Source organism: Tachypleus tridentatus, chromosome 2 (genome assembly GCF_004210375.1).
Source record: "Tachypleus tridentatus isolate NWPU-2018 chromosome 2, ASM421037v1, whole genome shotgun sequence".
NCBI lineage: Eukaryota > Metazoa > Arthropoda > Merostomata > Xiphosura > Limulidae > Tachypleus > Tachypleus tridentatus.
The window spans coordinates 127,152,748-127,167,818 of record NC_134826.1 but is presented as its reverse complement, the minus strand read 5'-3'; the positions used below and the strand labels follow the sequence as shown (position 1 = coordinate 127,167,818).

The window sequence follows — 15,071 nt, the reverse complement described above, 5'->3', positions numbered from 1 at the left end:
CAAGACAAACCCTGGGCACTTCATTTTACCTGCGAACACTGCAAAAAAATAAGACGGACAGTTTTTGCTTGCTTGAATAGTAAGATTTTATATTATACAAATTTTAGACCTTTTAAAATTCGGTGCACCTCAAAGACCTTGTTAGAAGCCTTGAAGTATGATGAGTATGGATGGGGGGTTATCGGAGACTTCAAAATAGCAGTATTCCTGATGGGTCTCCAAAGAGGCTTTACCAAGTTTCCCTGTTATCTTTTTCCTTCGGACAACAGGGACACCGCAGCGTACTACAACAGGAAGCACTGGCCACAACCACTGAATTCTCTGTGGGGAAGCATAACGTCAAAAGTGAGGCACTGGTGAACCTCCAGAAAGTGTTGTTCCTACCATTGCACATAAAATTGGGTCTCATGAAACAATTTGTCACAGCTCTTGATGAGGAGTCTGCAACCTTCAAGTACCTTCGAGACTTCTTCCCTAAGCTGACTGAGGCAAAGGTCAAAGCTGGTGTCTTTGTTGGACCACAAATAAAGAAGATCCTGGAGTGCACAGAATTTCCCAAGAAACTCAGTGGGAAGGGAAAAAAAGCTTGATGCAACTTTATCGCGGTGGTTCGGAGCTTCTTGGGCAGTCGCAAGGCCGAAAATTACGTAGAAATGGTTAAGGCTCTGGTGAAGTACTATGGCAAATTTGGCTGCAGGATGTCCCTGAAACTCCATATCTTTCACACTCATCTTTATAAATTGAAGGAGAACATGGGAGCATGTTTGGAGGAGCAAGACGTGTGCTTCCACCAAAATATACTGGACTTTGAACGTCGCTATCAAGGAGCGTATAACGAAAATATAATGGGAGACTATATTTGGGGCCTGATACGTGAAAGTAATTTACATTAAAGTCACAAATCTCTAAACACTACTGACTTTTAAACATTTTTGTTCAACTTAAGTATAAATACATGTAAATCTTGATTCATATGTTGTTTTATTCAGACCTTATGTAAATAAAAATGTGCAAATTTGTCTGTTTTTACATAGAAAATAAGTTAATTTCTAAATTTCATAATCCATGTCACAAAAGCAAAGTTTGAAGTGAATAACGGCCATTTTCTGTACTTTTACAATATAATCAATTAAGAAATAAAACATACTATCCAGGAATAAAATTGTGTGTTACACAATGTTATCGAATGTTGACAAAAGCACAGGATAAAAATAAATGTTCCTAAAACAAACCTTGTCCCGTTTTCAAAATCGATTAAAATATATTTGAACTTCAAAATATCACATCAGAAAAATTCCTTGTTATAACTTGTGACTCCAAATAAACGTAGAATAATCGTATTACTAAAATTAGGAATAAAGTCTGGCAACGGGCAAACTATGTTAAGAGGTAAATCCTGGGAAGCCACACCAGAAGGTATAATTAAAATTACAAACAAAACATTAGACCGGTAATGGAATATGCCTGTACTGCTTGGACTTAAGTAGCACATAAAGAAATTACAGATAATACAGAATTGAATAATCATCACAGTTTACAGAGTACAAATATTAACAAATATTAATTTCATACGTGTAAATACACAAGCATTAAACCAGTACATGACCTTGAAGAGGGAAATGTTTGTTTTTTGAATTTCGCGCAAAGCTATTTGAGGGCTATCTGAGCAAGCCGTCCATAATTTAGCAGTGTAAGACTGGAGGGAAGGCAGCTAGTCATCACCACCCATCGCCAACTCTTTGGCTACTCTTTTACCAACGAATAGTGGATTGATCGTACCATTATAACGCCCCCACGGCAGGGAGGGCGAGCATGTTTGGTGCGACCGGGATTCGAACCCGTGACTCTCGGATTACGAGTCGAATGCCTTAACACGCTTGGCCATGCCGGGCCCAGAGGAAATGAAACTAGTATTTCTGCTTGGTGTTTATACATTAGTGTTCAAGCCTGATTTCTTTAATAGGTCTATAGCAATTAAACAGTTGGATATTTTAAAATAGTCAAGGAAGGAGGTAGAGCTCTGAATTGAGTCTGACCGTCCCAGATTGCACACAATGACCGAAGTACCAACATGAATCAAGCCAGTTGGAGAAAGCGATATCTGTGTGCTATACGTGAAATATTATTTTAACCTTCACATTATGCAGCTCAAGAGAAACGACCCAAACCATCATAACAAATTAAGCAGTTTGTATCGCTACTAAAACTAAAATATGTATGCGTGTAGTATTTCTACTGTGTATTGGGAAATATTGTTTGGTTTATGACAAAAACAGTAAGAAAACCGTGTAAGGAACAATTCATTATGAAATCAGTTTGGTGATAATTGATGATGAAAAAAGTAAAATAAATATGTATTATTAGCAGCAGAACTTGTAACAATCCTGAAAAAAAAAAAAAACACGTACTTTAATTGTAGCAGCATAATTTTACGGACAACAATGGTTTTCTGTAGAACTTTTACAAATATGGCTAAGTGGTTGGGGCGCTCCATTCGTAATCTGAGGGTCGCGGGTTCGCATCCCCGTCGCGCCAAACATGCTCGCCCTTTCAGCCGTGGGAGCGTTATAACGTCACGGTCAATCCCACTATTCGTTGGTAAAAGAGTAGCCCAAGAGTTGGCGGTGGGTGGTGATGACTAGCTGCCTTCCCTCTAGTCTTACACTACTAAATTAGGGACGGCTAGCACAGATAGCCCTCGAGTAGCTTTGTGCGAAATTCAAAAACAAAAACAGTAAGATACTGTACTGTTAACTGTTAATATTTACATGACTTTCCATTCCAGTTTTGACAGATTAGTAAATTCGATATCTTACTCCAATTGGAGTTTTATCAATTACTATTTACGTATTTATCTCATAAAAACCAAACTAATCTATAATCTATAACACATTCTTTATTCATTAAAATCTGCAATAAAGCACTTATACTCGTGTGAAAGAAACGTTTCATATTTCTTTCCCTTCGTGGCCCAGCATGGCCAAGTGGGCTAAGGCGTTCGACTTGTAATCTGAGGGTCGCGGGTTCGAATGCCGGTTGCACCAAACATGCTCGCCCTTTCAGCCGTGGGGACGTTATAAGTGATGCTCAATCCCACTATTCGTTGGTAAAAGAGTAGCCCAAGAACTGGCGGTGCCTTCCCTCTGGTCTTACACTACTAAATTAGGGACGGCTAGCGCAGATAGTCCTCGAGTAGCTTTGCGCGAAATTCAACAAACAAACAAACAATCTTTCCCTTCATCATATTTTGTTAATTTTACCAATATATTAAATAACATGCAAAACACATGATATTCCCACGTGAAATGGCGTTGAGTCTGTGGACTTAGAACGCTAACATTCGGGATTCGATTCACTGCGGTGGACAAAGCAGATAACCCAATGTGTCTCTCCTCTAAAACCAGCAGATTCCCCGATGTGGCTTTGCTATCAGAAAACACAAACGCAATCCTCTAAAACAGACAAAGACGCGATACTCCTGTTGTAGCAGTTACGAATAGTTGGATTTACTTTTACACAAAAATGTAATTATTAGGGAGTACAAGTAACAAGTTGTTAAAATAATATGTCTATCTTATAAATAAATATTCTTGGTGGTTTGGTATTAACATTCCAAACGTTTCAAAGCTAATATCCGGGGTTCAATTACCCGCGATGGACAAAGCACAGATTGTAACTATAAAAAAAAAACACACACACAACATAATAAAGTTACAAGTCTACAGAAAATGTTTATTTGCAACATTTTCCCATAGCTGGAAAAACCTAAATGACAATTCAGTTCTTCTAGGATAAAATAGTTTCTAATTACATGATTAATTATATGTATTAGCAACTGTCGTTAAATGTAATGAAAACTCCATTTTATTTTACAGATATAAATATAAAAAAAAACATGTGTACTCTTTATCCAGACATTTTTGTAATAAATTTTAAATGTGGTACATTTTCAAAGACTTGTACGATTGAGCTCATAAATCATCTACTATTTATTAAACATCATTAAATTAAGTTGCCCAACAGTAACATATGATAAATCAACATTTTTTTTTTTTTAAGTTACAACACATTTTGAATTATGGATGATAGATTGATTATTTCCTAATAATTTAGTGTAGAATATTCTGCTTGCGAAATAAAATTTGGCATTAACATTATTCAAGACCGTTCGCTGTCATTTCAAAAGGGAATGTTGAGCATTACCTGAGTGTGCAACTTTTCAAGCGGGAAACATTCAAATTTTCGGACGAACACCACGTTTCACAACACATCAGTTTGGTGATAATTGATGATAAAAAAAGTAAAATAAATATGTATTATTAGCAGCAAAACTTGTAACAATCCTAAAAAAACACGTACTTTAATTGTAGCAGCATAATTTTCACAACACACACACAGAATTACAGAACTAAAATTCAAAATTGCAACAATACTTCAGCACGTACAACGTACGAGCAGTTGTCCTAGATGGCGTAAAATGTATATATTTTGTTTTAATTACGTGTTTAAACTAATGAAAATTGTGATGAAGATGTTTTCTCCTTGTAATTATATTAATAGAGCGAAGATAATTAATACTTGTTTAAGAAATACTTTATAATTTTGATTATTAGAGCTTTTACTAATTTCTTTGTGTTCGGGTTTCTCTACTTATAACGTCAAATCCCTTGTAGAAATCCCAAGTGTGGTTTTGCGCGAAATTCAACAAGCAACCACTTTTTAACATTTTGTTATTATCAGGGATAAAAGGAAAGTAGTTGTTTTCCAGGAAGTGAAATAAAAGGGGAGGTTTGAAATTATCAAATAAATGTTTTAGTAATATGAAAATAATTTTATTTAGTTAGCTGTAAAATCGAAGTTTTTCAGCATGTTTACGCCGAGAATTTAATTGTCTGAATCTGTGAGTCTTTGTGCACATATCGACAAGCATAGTAAAAATGTATTCTTTTGATAAGCTGTATTTAAATGAATGTCTTATCACAAAGCACGTATAAAATGGCACGTGCCACGTTTTGTCTTTTTGTGCACTGGACCCACCAGGGCATCAGAGACTGATAGTTTCTAAGTGTTGAGATGTTTTCAATAGGATATTGTCCAATCGATGTAGATTATATTCATTCAGTATTGTTTGAAGATCTCAAGTGTGCTCTTGGTAACAAACACTGTTTTCTCTATGACGTCAGGGAATAATAATCTTTGTGCTGTTAAGCCTAAATTTTATCGTGTCTTGTGGTCACCACCTGTAATCATATGTTCAATTTTTGGTTCTCGATGATTGGACCATATTCAGTATACATGTGAAAGCTATTTCAAGTCATGGGATACACGTTACGAAACAAGCAATTATAAAGACTTAGAATAATAATTACTTAGGTTTAGGTACACTTATGCTACTTATTGGATATTGGCTATGAAATTTCTAATACACTTTGCTAATTCCCGAGTTCTTTCTTCTGTAACATATGTATTGGCCATTCTCATACACAGTCTGATCTTAAAGCCTCCTTGTACTTGCTTATGTGGACTGGAGAATCAAGTTTCTTAAATATTATTTTGGTTTGATTTTTTTTATTTCATTAAATCCTGTATATATATATATATTGTTTTTGCTAAGAGGAAAAACGCCTGTTTTTTTTTTAAAAAAAGGATTTGATGTCTGTAATCTTAAGTTTTAAAGGTCCCGTCACGTTTTGTCTTACTAATTTTTCTCTCAATTTATTGATGACGTCATTTAAGTTTTCAATACACAATGGCTAGTCGTTTGATCCTTTTGCTAGTGTTTGTAAGTCTCATCACCCAATGATATTGGTAATTGAAAGGCTATCTGTTACCGTTGGAATGGTCTCTCGTATACCCCAGCAACCAGAACATTCGTCTGTTCGTTGTTATGCCAGTGATGAACAAGTAGGTACAACTTCAGACAAAACAAACAAAACAAATTGAATATCACGGTTATTAACACTACTTATATCCTGCAACGATGCTGTAATTTTGTAACATCTGCATTGCATCCACGTTGTAATACTGCACACTTGATTAACTGTGGCTGTGCTGTAATATTTTACCATCAGTTATGCTGTAATAGTTTGTTTGTTTGTTTTGGAATTTCGCACAAAGCTACTCGAGAGCTATCTGTGCTAGCCGTCCCTAATTTAGCAGTGTAAGACTAGAGGGAAGGCAGCTAGTCATCACCACCCACCGCCAACTCTTGGGCTACTCTTTTACCAACGAAAAGTGGGATTGACCGTCACATTATAACGTCCCCACGGCTGGGAGGGCGAGCATGTTTGGCGCGACTCGGGCGCGAACCCGCGACCCTCAGATTACGAAGCACACGCCTTAACGCACTAGGCCATGCCAGGCCTGCTGTAATAATACAGCTTCACTACTAAACCTACAAAATGTAATCTTTTAGTTGAAAATTACTGCTTTAACTGAGGTTAAAGATATCTATAGAGCATTCCTTCATTTAAACCAGTGGTTCTTAACCTTTTTCAGTGTTTGCACCCCTTTCCAATCAGTAATCATTTCTCGCACCCCCTGGAAACTTAAATATAAAAAAAAGCTAAAAATACAAAGTTGATGTAATCAAAAATTTTTTTTTAATCTTCATACATACAGCATACCTTTTTTCAAGACAAAAATTCAGGGTACATAATGAAAAATTAATTTCAATTTTGTTAATGATGTTTTTATTTAGCCTGTAATGCACAGTAAACTTAGTGACTTCGTTGCTGCTGTTTTTTCTCTATGATGGCATCAAATCTTGGCGTCTTTGTACTGAGTGCCACTCGCATGTCATGTTCAGAATTCAGCCGATTTCTGCATTTTGTTTGGATGTGAAGTAGACAAGAAAATCCTTGTTCACACAAGTAAGTAGTTGCAAATGGTACCAGCACTTCAAGAGCTTTCTTCGCTAATGCAGGGTATGCTTCCAGCTGAGAAGCCCAGAAGTGTTCCAGCTGACTATTGGTGAACTCCATTTGGATTTCACGATTGTGTCTAAGGTCGATGAGATCTTCCTTGATGCCGCTGACATCTTCCAAATTCTGCATGAAAGGATTCAGGATCCAGTTGTCATAGGTTTGCAGCTCTCCACACGAGAACTAACCCTCAAATGAAGTACGCAGCATCTGCATATGTTCAACAACTTTTGCAGCAAAGTCTGGATGCAGGGTAGAATTTTCTGTGACTGTCTCTTCCAGGCAGGGGAAATTTGCCAAATTCCCCATCTTCACACGCTTTATCCACAAGACAAGTTTTTCTTTGAATGCAGCCAATTTCGCGCTTGCAGTCACAATGTTGAGTCCCCTTCCTTGCAGAGAGAGATTGAGTTCATTGAGAGCTAAAAACACATCAGCCAAATAGGCAAGCATCTGAACAAAACTAGGTTCTTTGAAATATATAGCCAGTTCTTGTACCCTTTCACGGAGAAACTGATGAATTTCTCCTCTCAGTTCAAACACACGAAACAGCACACGACCACGTGACAACCACCTCACTTCAGTGTGGTACAAAAGAACAGTGTGTTACTGACCCATTTCCTCACAAAGTGACTGAAACAATCGATGATTCAAAGCTCGGCTGCGAATAAAGTTTACAACCTTGACACAAATATCCAGAGTTTTCTTGAGATCTGGGGGCAATGTCTTTGCTGCAAGAGAGTGACGATGAAGAAAGAAGTGAGTGATTTTCAGATTAGGGAACTTCTTTCCTCATTAATGCAGCAAACCCAGAACGATTGCCCAGCATTGCTGGTGCACCATCTGTACATATTGAACCAATTTTGTCAAGGTGAAGTTCGTTTCTTGAGAAAAATTCTTGTATTTTGTTAAGCACATCTATAGCTTGTGCAGTTGTCTTTAAGGACTGACAGAAAAGGAAACTTTCTTTTTTTTTTCTCCTTCACGTAACGAACTACTGCCAATAGCTGACAACAGTTGGATACATCTGTTGATTCATCCACTTGTAGGCTAATCTTAACTGGACTAGCCTTGATGTCAGCTATAACTTGTTCCAGGATGTCAACACTCATGTCGATGATTCGGTTATGGATTACATCATTTGACAAAGACACTTGTTGGAGTTTCTTCTCAGCTTCCTTGCCGAGAACAATCTTTGCCATTTCAAGGGCACATGGCTTGATCAGTTCCTCACCAATTGTATGGGGTTTCTTTGATTTAGCAATCTGGTATGCAACTTCATAAGAAGCACGCAGTAAAGGTTTCTCTGTTGGCGAAAATCCATAAGTCGGCAATGTGCCAACCTTATCAAACCTAGCTCTTTTGACCCTTAATGTCACAATGTCATTTCCTGCATCCCTGCCACCTTGTTTGTTCTTGAAATGTTCATCAAGCTTTGATGGCTTCAAGTTCGCATTGGAGAAGAGTGTGCTGCACAGGATACACTGTGGACGTTGTGTCCCATCCTTCTCTGTAGTACAGGTGAAACCAAACTTGACATATTCGTCATTCCACTTTCGTTTCTTCGACATACTGCAGACAAATCTGGAAAAGAAACACATTCATGTGTAGGTGTTTTCTTTTTTTATGAATTATCTCTAAAATATGTGATGGAGAGACTGAAATTCCTGGTTTAATCAGTAGATTTGTAGGCATGACAATACATTCTATGAAAATATTGTAACGGCTACACTGCTACAGTGATGATGTATGTTATGTAAACAACCCATCGCTCATTTAAATAAATGTGTAGAAAGCAAAATTTAAAATAATACATAACCAATCTTCCACCCTACTGTTATGCATCAGAAAAAAAATAACATTGAAACAGGGAGACCATAACTCACGTGTTGATGGCACGGATGGGTGGTGTGGACTGAGACGTGATGATAACCTCCCTCTCTCTCCGTGTTGCGCACGTGTCCTGTACGCGTCCCTTCCTCGTCTATCCAAATGACATACCCGTTTGTTTACCCTGTATTGGAATCTGATGCAACTTTACCACTTCATTAGGAAATCAGGTTTAGGTTTAACTTTATCTCGGAACACTGCTGAAGCAAAAATGTTTCTTCTTAGGAGAAATATAAAGCATACTCTTATGTAAAAATATAGATTTGCTTTAATTATTCATGGGCATCCTCGCACCCCTTGGGAATCATCTTCGCACCCCCTAGGGGTGCGGGCACCCCTGGTTAAGAACCCCTGGGCTAGAGCAATGTTTGTGAACCAGGTTGCTGGGAGATTTGAGAACAATGTTGTTTAAAAATATATTTACATATATAAATAAGTTGCTATATCACGTATATGAATGTATTTGTATACTAAAGAAAAATTAAATTTTTGCCAAATTTGTCGTTACTGTTACAAGCCATCTTGCTTTATTTTCTTTATTATATGTCTTCCTCACTATGGGAAGGCCTCTCTATGACCTATCCCACTTTTGTTATGCCAGTGTTAACTAAATTATAAAACGTTAGCTTAGAGATATCGAGGGAATTGTAAACAATGTGTAGGAGTGTCGCGAGTTAAAAAACAACAAAAAGCATTGAAAAACACTGAACCCAGAGGAAAGCAGACAGTCATCAGCATTCTACCACTCGCAGTCTATAATTTTTTGTTTTTGCTGTTTAATGCATGTTTTTTAAAGAAATATTAGAATTATTGTATGCATTAGAAAGTTACTAAGTAATTGGGATGTATTATTTGTTTGACAAGTGAAGCCCCATGTTAGTTTTGTGGAACTTGTGCTAAAAGAAATAAAACGCTTTCATTACACTATATAACAAATTTTTTTCCTGGATAGTAAGTGGTATTTCTTAATTGCTTATGTTGTAAAAGTACAGAAAATGGCCATTATTCCCTTCAAACTTTGCTTTTGTGACCTGGATAATGAAATTTAGAAATTAATTTATTTTCTATGTAAAAACGAGCAAATTTGCACATTTTCATTTACATAGGGTCTGAATAAAACAACATATGAATCAAGATTTACGTGTATTTATACTAAGGTTATACAAAAATGTTTAGAAGTGAGTAGGTTTTCGAGATTTGCCACTGTAATGTAAATCACTTTCACGTATCAGCCCCCAAATTGTCTCCCATCATGTTTTCGTTATACGCTCCTAGGTAGCGGCGTTCAAAGTCCAGTATATCTTGATGGAAGCTCTCGCCTAGCTTCTCTGAGTATGCTTCCATGTTCTCCTTGAATTTATCAAGATGAGCGTCAAGGATATGGACTTTCAGGGGCATCCTGTAGCCCATTTTGCCGTAGTTCTTCACCAGAGCTTCAACTGGCAGAGTGGATACAGGGAGCTCAGGGCAGTGTGACACTGAGGCGATGGACGATAGAAGGTTCGGATACATGATAGCAGATGCAGCCCGACATTTGGAAGGGTTCATCATGCAGAAGTAGCAATTGCTTGAGTGGTCAGTGGATTCACGCTAAATTCTTAGAATTGCGAACTTCATTGCGCTCTTTTTCCCCTCTGTACCATCCTGCAAAAGAGCAAAATAAAATTGTTATTATGAAGAATAAATTTATTTCATCCACAACTAATGTGTAAGAGGTTCATGCAAAATATTTTATGTGATATTTTTTCTATACTCTTGGAAATTAAAAAATAATAAATTAAAAGATATTTAAATTTTAAAAGGTCTAAAATTTGTATAATATAAAATTTTATTATTCAGGCAAGCAAAAATTGTCCATCTTATCTTCTAGAGTTTTTTTTTGCATTGCTCACAGGTAAAATGAAGTGCCCAGGGTTTGTCTTGATCCCTGACAGGCATGCTGAAATATGCCTTGTAGGCTTCACACATTTTAGCAGATGCTGTCACAGAATACTTTTTTTGGTCTTATTTTGATAAATTGGCCACATACGTAGCAGTATGCATCTGGAGGATGCTTGTAGCTTCTTGATGATGTCTTTGATAAAATCAGATAGGTCTAACTATTCACTTAGGCAGCTAGAACTAAACTGAAGTGGTGAGTCCTATATATATATATATTACTATGGAAAGTTCTAGAAAATTCTAAAAAGTTCTTGAAAATTCTTGTAAGTTTGAGAAAATTCTCTATCATCTACTCAGCATTGAATCTACCAGGAATGCTCTGGAAAATGGGTGAATTTGAAAATTGCATTACCTAGGTCACAAAAGCAAAGTTTGAAGAGAAAAATAAATGTTTTTCCTTTACTTTAGGCATAAGCAATTGGGAAGTAACACTTTCTGTCCAGGAACAAGAAAAAGTAAAACTTTTGTTACATAGTGTTATCATTAAACAGATTAGACTTTGATTTCTTCCTTTTAATAAATTATTCAAAAGAAGTTGCCAAATAAAATAAACTGCTCAAACACAGAAACAGTTATGACACTGTTGTCACACACAAGGGATTACTTTGATGAAAATAAAATAGAATCCAGACTGAACTTGAAGACTACTCCTTTTAAAAGTATGATTTAAAATTTAGTAGATAATGGAAACATCAGCACCATCTGATTCATGAGTAGAAGAACTCAAGTGATTAGTAAAATAAATTATTACAAAGAACTGAACCATGGAACAGTTGGTGTTTCGACTACAACATAAAATGACATCTTGCTAATAGTGTAAAGGCTGTAGGAATCAGATGGTAATAAAACAATGAGGTAAAACTCTTAGTTCAAATGGTTCCATTTCTTCATATTTTGCACATTTAATTTTCTAAGTACTACTTTCAGCCTATGTCTGAGGATGAACCCAAGCATAATATAGGAATAGCAAAGAAATAAACATTGGAAAACCTTATTTGAATGCATGTAAGGGGATTTGAACATACAAACTCAGAATTTACATCTCTGAAGTAACTAAATGGTCTACTGAGTAATTAATCAATAATTTCTACATATTTCTCTCACATTTTAATAGTCATTTTCTAATTTTGAAATTCCAGACTTTAAATCAGGTACTTATCATATGGCATCAACACTCTCTCTCTGATAAAACAATAGTATAAACATATAAGTTAATAAACAAAATATACCCAACAATAATACTTTGTTGTTGTAATTATATGTAGTGTTTTAAATGTTGGACTGTTTTATCATTATACATCTTTTTCGTAATTGATTGGGTTACTTTTTAACATTACAATTCCTCGTATTATATTGAACCAACTTAAAAATTATGTCAGTTTTAAGTAAATTGTAGAAACAGCAATGTAATAAAGAGAAGTTAGTTATATTTAAGGTTCTTTAAATTTTTTTTCAGTTAAACTTGTAAGATGTTGAGACTAGTTTACTGAACTGACATAACAGATCAGTAAGTAATTACTTGAGACATATATATGTTATTAAAATTATACCAACTTCACCTGTATTTAATATGCCAACACATATTTATTATATTTCCTTTTAGTTTATAAGGTAAATGTTTCAAGTTTTTTTCAAGTTTTCAAAGCTTTTCACTTATATATGTTTCTAGTTCTGTGAAATTTCAACAATAAAATAGTAGTCAATGAATGTGGCTAAGTTATTTTTGTTCATTTACCTATTTCTCTTGGTTATTCTCCTGTTGTATTATGTATGCTTTCTTGTAGAAAAGAATGCTGTAGAGTAGAACACACTATAGAAAGGTGGATGGCAGTCTTTTGCACTGGCAGATTAGTGATATCTTAAGGTTATACCTCTTGTTATTTTTCTGCTGGAATGACCATCTGTGATCTGGATACAATGTGGGCACTCAAAGAAATGATAAGAAAGAACCCATTGTATAATGCTACCCTCTCTTACTGTGGTACATATTAACAGACTGATGTAATAACTAGCTTTATGTTCAGTTTTTTTTTTCTTGTTTAAATTCTTTCAAAGCAAATTTTAGATTTAAAATACACTTCAGAGATAACACAAGTGTTATCTTTCAGTGTGTGTTTAAGAAGACCATATACATGGGTGAATGATGATGATGTGGTGTTCACAGGTAAAACTTTGGCCTCTTGACTAGAAAAAATCTTTGCTGATCACATTATTAATTACAAATAAATTTACTGACCACCACAAAAATAAACAAGAGGCTAATTGTCAGACACATGTTTACTCTTAACACTTAATAAACTGATGAATGTGGAAATATTTATGGAGAAAAAAATTCGTTAACTTAGTAGTGCTATATTTAATAGTATGTTCACAGGCTTGGTTGGCTTCATGCCTGTGAAGCTATACATACTAAAGTTTACTAAAATTTATAATTTACAAAGTGTATTTTAGTGAAGTTTTCAAGCTTTTAATAAACTTTATTGTCTCTTGTATCCAATGAATTAGATTTTTGTTATAAAGTATTTTTACTGAAGGTTTTCTGTGAATTTCTCAAGTCTTTACTGAGTCAGTCTGAGACAAAGGTAATTTTCATGTAAAGAATAAAGTAGCTTTCTTTCATCTGTCAGTTTTAATATGTTATTTGCATAACACTAGAACTTCCTAAACAAGCATCAAAACTATTTTCACATCAATAGCAATAAATCTCAGTGAGAACCCATAAGGTGTTTCCCACAGAGCTAACACAAACATTATGTGATTGCTAAATGTGATGTTTCATGTGGTGCTTAAGCTCAAGAAATATCAGATATTTTATTTCAATGAAAGATTTTTTGACTAAGCTGAGAAGTGTTCCATTCTAACTACTTTTGTTAAAAGCATATAACAATTAGTTAAATAGTTCCAAAAATCCCAAAAAGGATCTGTATTGATTACTGAATAACCAATGTCTGTTGCACTTGAGTAAACATCATAGATATTTTTCCATAAGCCACTTTTTCAAATATGTATGTTAGAGCAAACAAATTTAACAGTTATTACTATCAATTATCCCACTTTCTAAGTAAGCTATAAATAATATTTGAACAACAAAATGATTATCACATATCACGAAAAAATCACTGAATAACAGTTTAGAGCATGAAGACTGTACAACAATTTGTAGGATTTATGTAAGCAAGAATCTGACTTTTCTATTAGTTATAAATATGGACATCAGCCATATAATGTTGATTGTCAAATAAAATCTCAACTCTAATTGATCTGAAAATTTAACATCCTATTTTGGATGCTGGAAAATTCTTAAATATTAAAATAAGAACTCAGATGCATAACTTGAAACACATAAATGAAGATTGAAAGTTTTTTAAACTGTTTTTTTTTTTTAAATTAAGACTGACTCTTAGATAAATTCAGGCTGCACTGTAGCTTTCATTTCTGTTAGTCAACTAGCTTTTGAAACTCTCTCTGATGGGAATTTACCAGTTAAAGGAAATATTGAATCTGCTACAATAAGTTAAAAGCCTGAATTTATGAAGTTCAATAAAATGCAGCAAAAAAACCAAAGAGCAGTGGAAGTTAAACTGTAACAAATGCACACAAACAATAAAAAGCTTTCTTTAAAGCATTATATATATCATTATTCTACACATACTTTTCAATTACCTCTAATAATATCTAAACTTTCTGGCTGCTAAAACAGGTAGAAAGTATTTATTCATTGGATGAAAATATGAAAGATTTTCATAAATACATTTTTTTATCACGTCAGAATCATAGCATTATTTTCTACCGTTCTAGATAACTTATGTCAGTGATCAGTCTTATTACATTTGAGGGCCGTTAACTTAGCACATACTAAACTGTATAAACTTTTCCCACTTCTCTTGGGTTTTAGTCTAAATTCAAAGGGAGAGAATGGTACAGGTGATTAGAATTTTTATTGAATGGCCACTGTGGTAGGTTATGTTTGTCCAAGGCAATAATTTAAGTAAGTTCACAACTACCTATGTTATGCTTACAATGCCAACAAATGTATGAAAGAATGAAATATTCTTTAATAGAAATATATTCTGTTCTTGTTTACATGAATGTATGGGAGGACTAGTCCATTAGACCTAACCCATTTTTGAGAAGAAATGCTATAATTCTGAATTTGGTATATTTTTCTGCATGAAATATGGCAAGCTTTTAGTAAAATGTACATGTCTGTTGTACACAAAAGATCACATGTTACAAAAGTACTTGTACTTGAGATATGTTTGCAAATTGATGATGTTAGTCTGTCTTAGACTCTGGTAAGTTGCAGTTCTAGGTGAT

At 34.9% G+C, this 15,071-nt stretch overlaps 1 pseudogene across 1 annotated transcript in view; it reads left to right on the top strand.

Moving 5' to 3' along the window:
* Nucleotides 1–15,071, top strand: part of LOC143245058 (stromal interaction molecule homolog) — a 58,912-nt pseudogene that overhangs the window by 25,732 nt on the left and 18,109 nt on the right. The window lies entirely within an intron of this gene.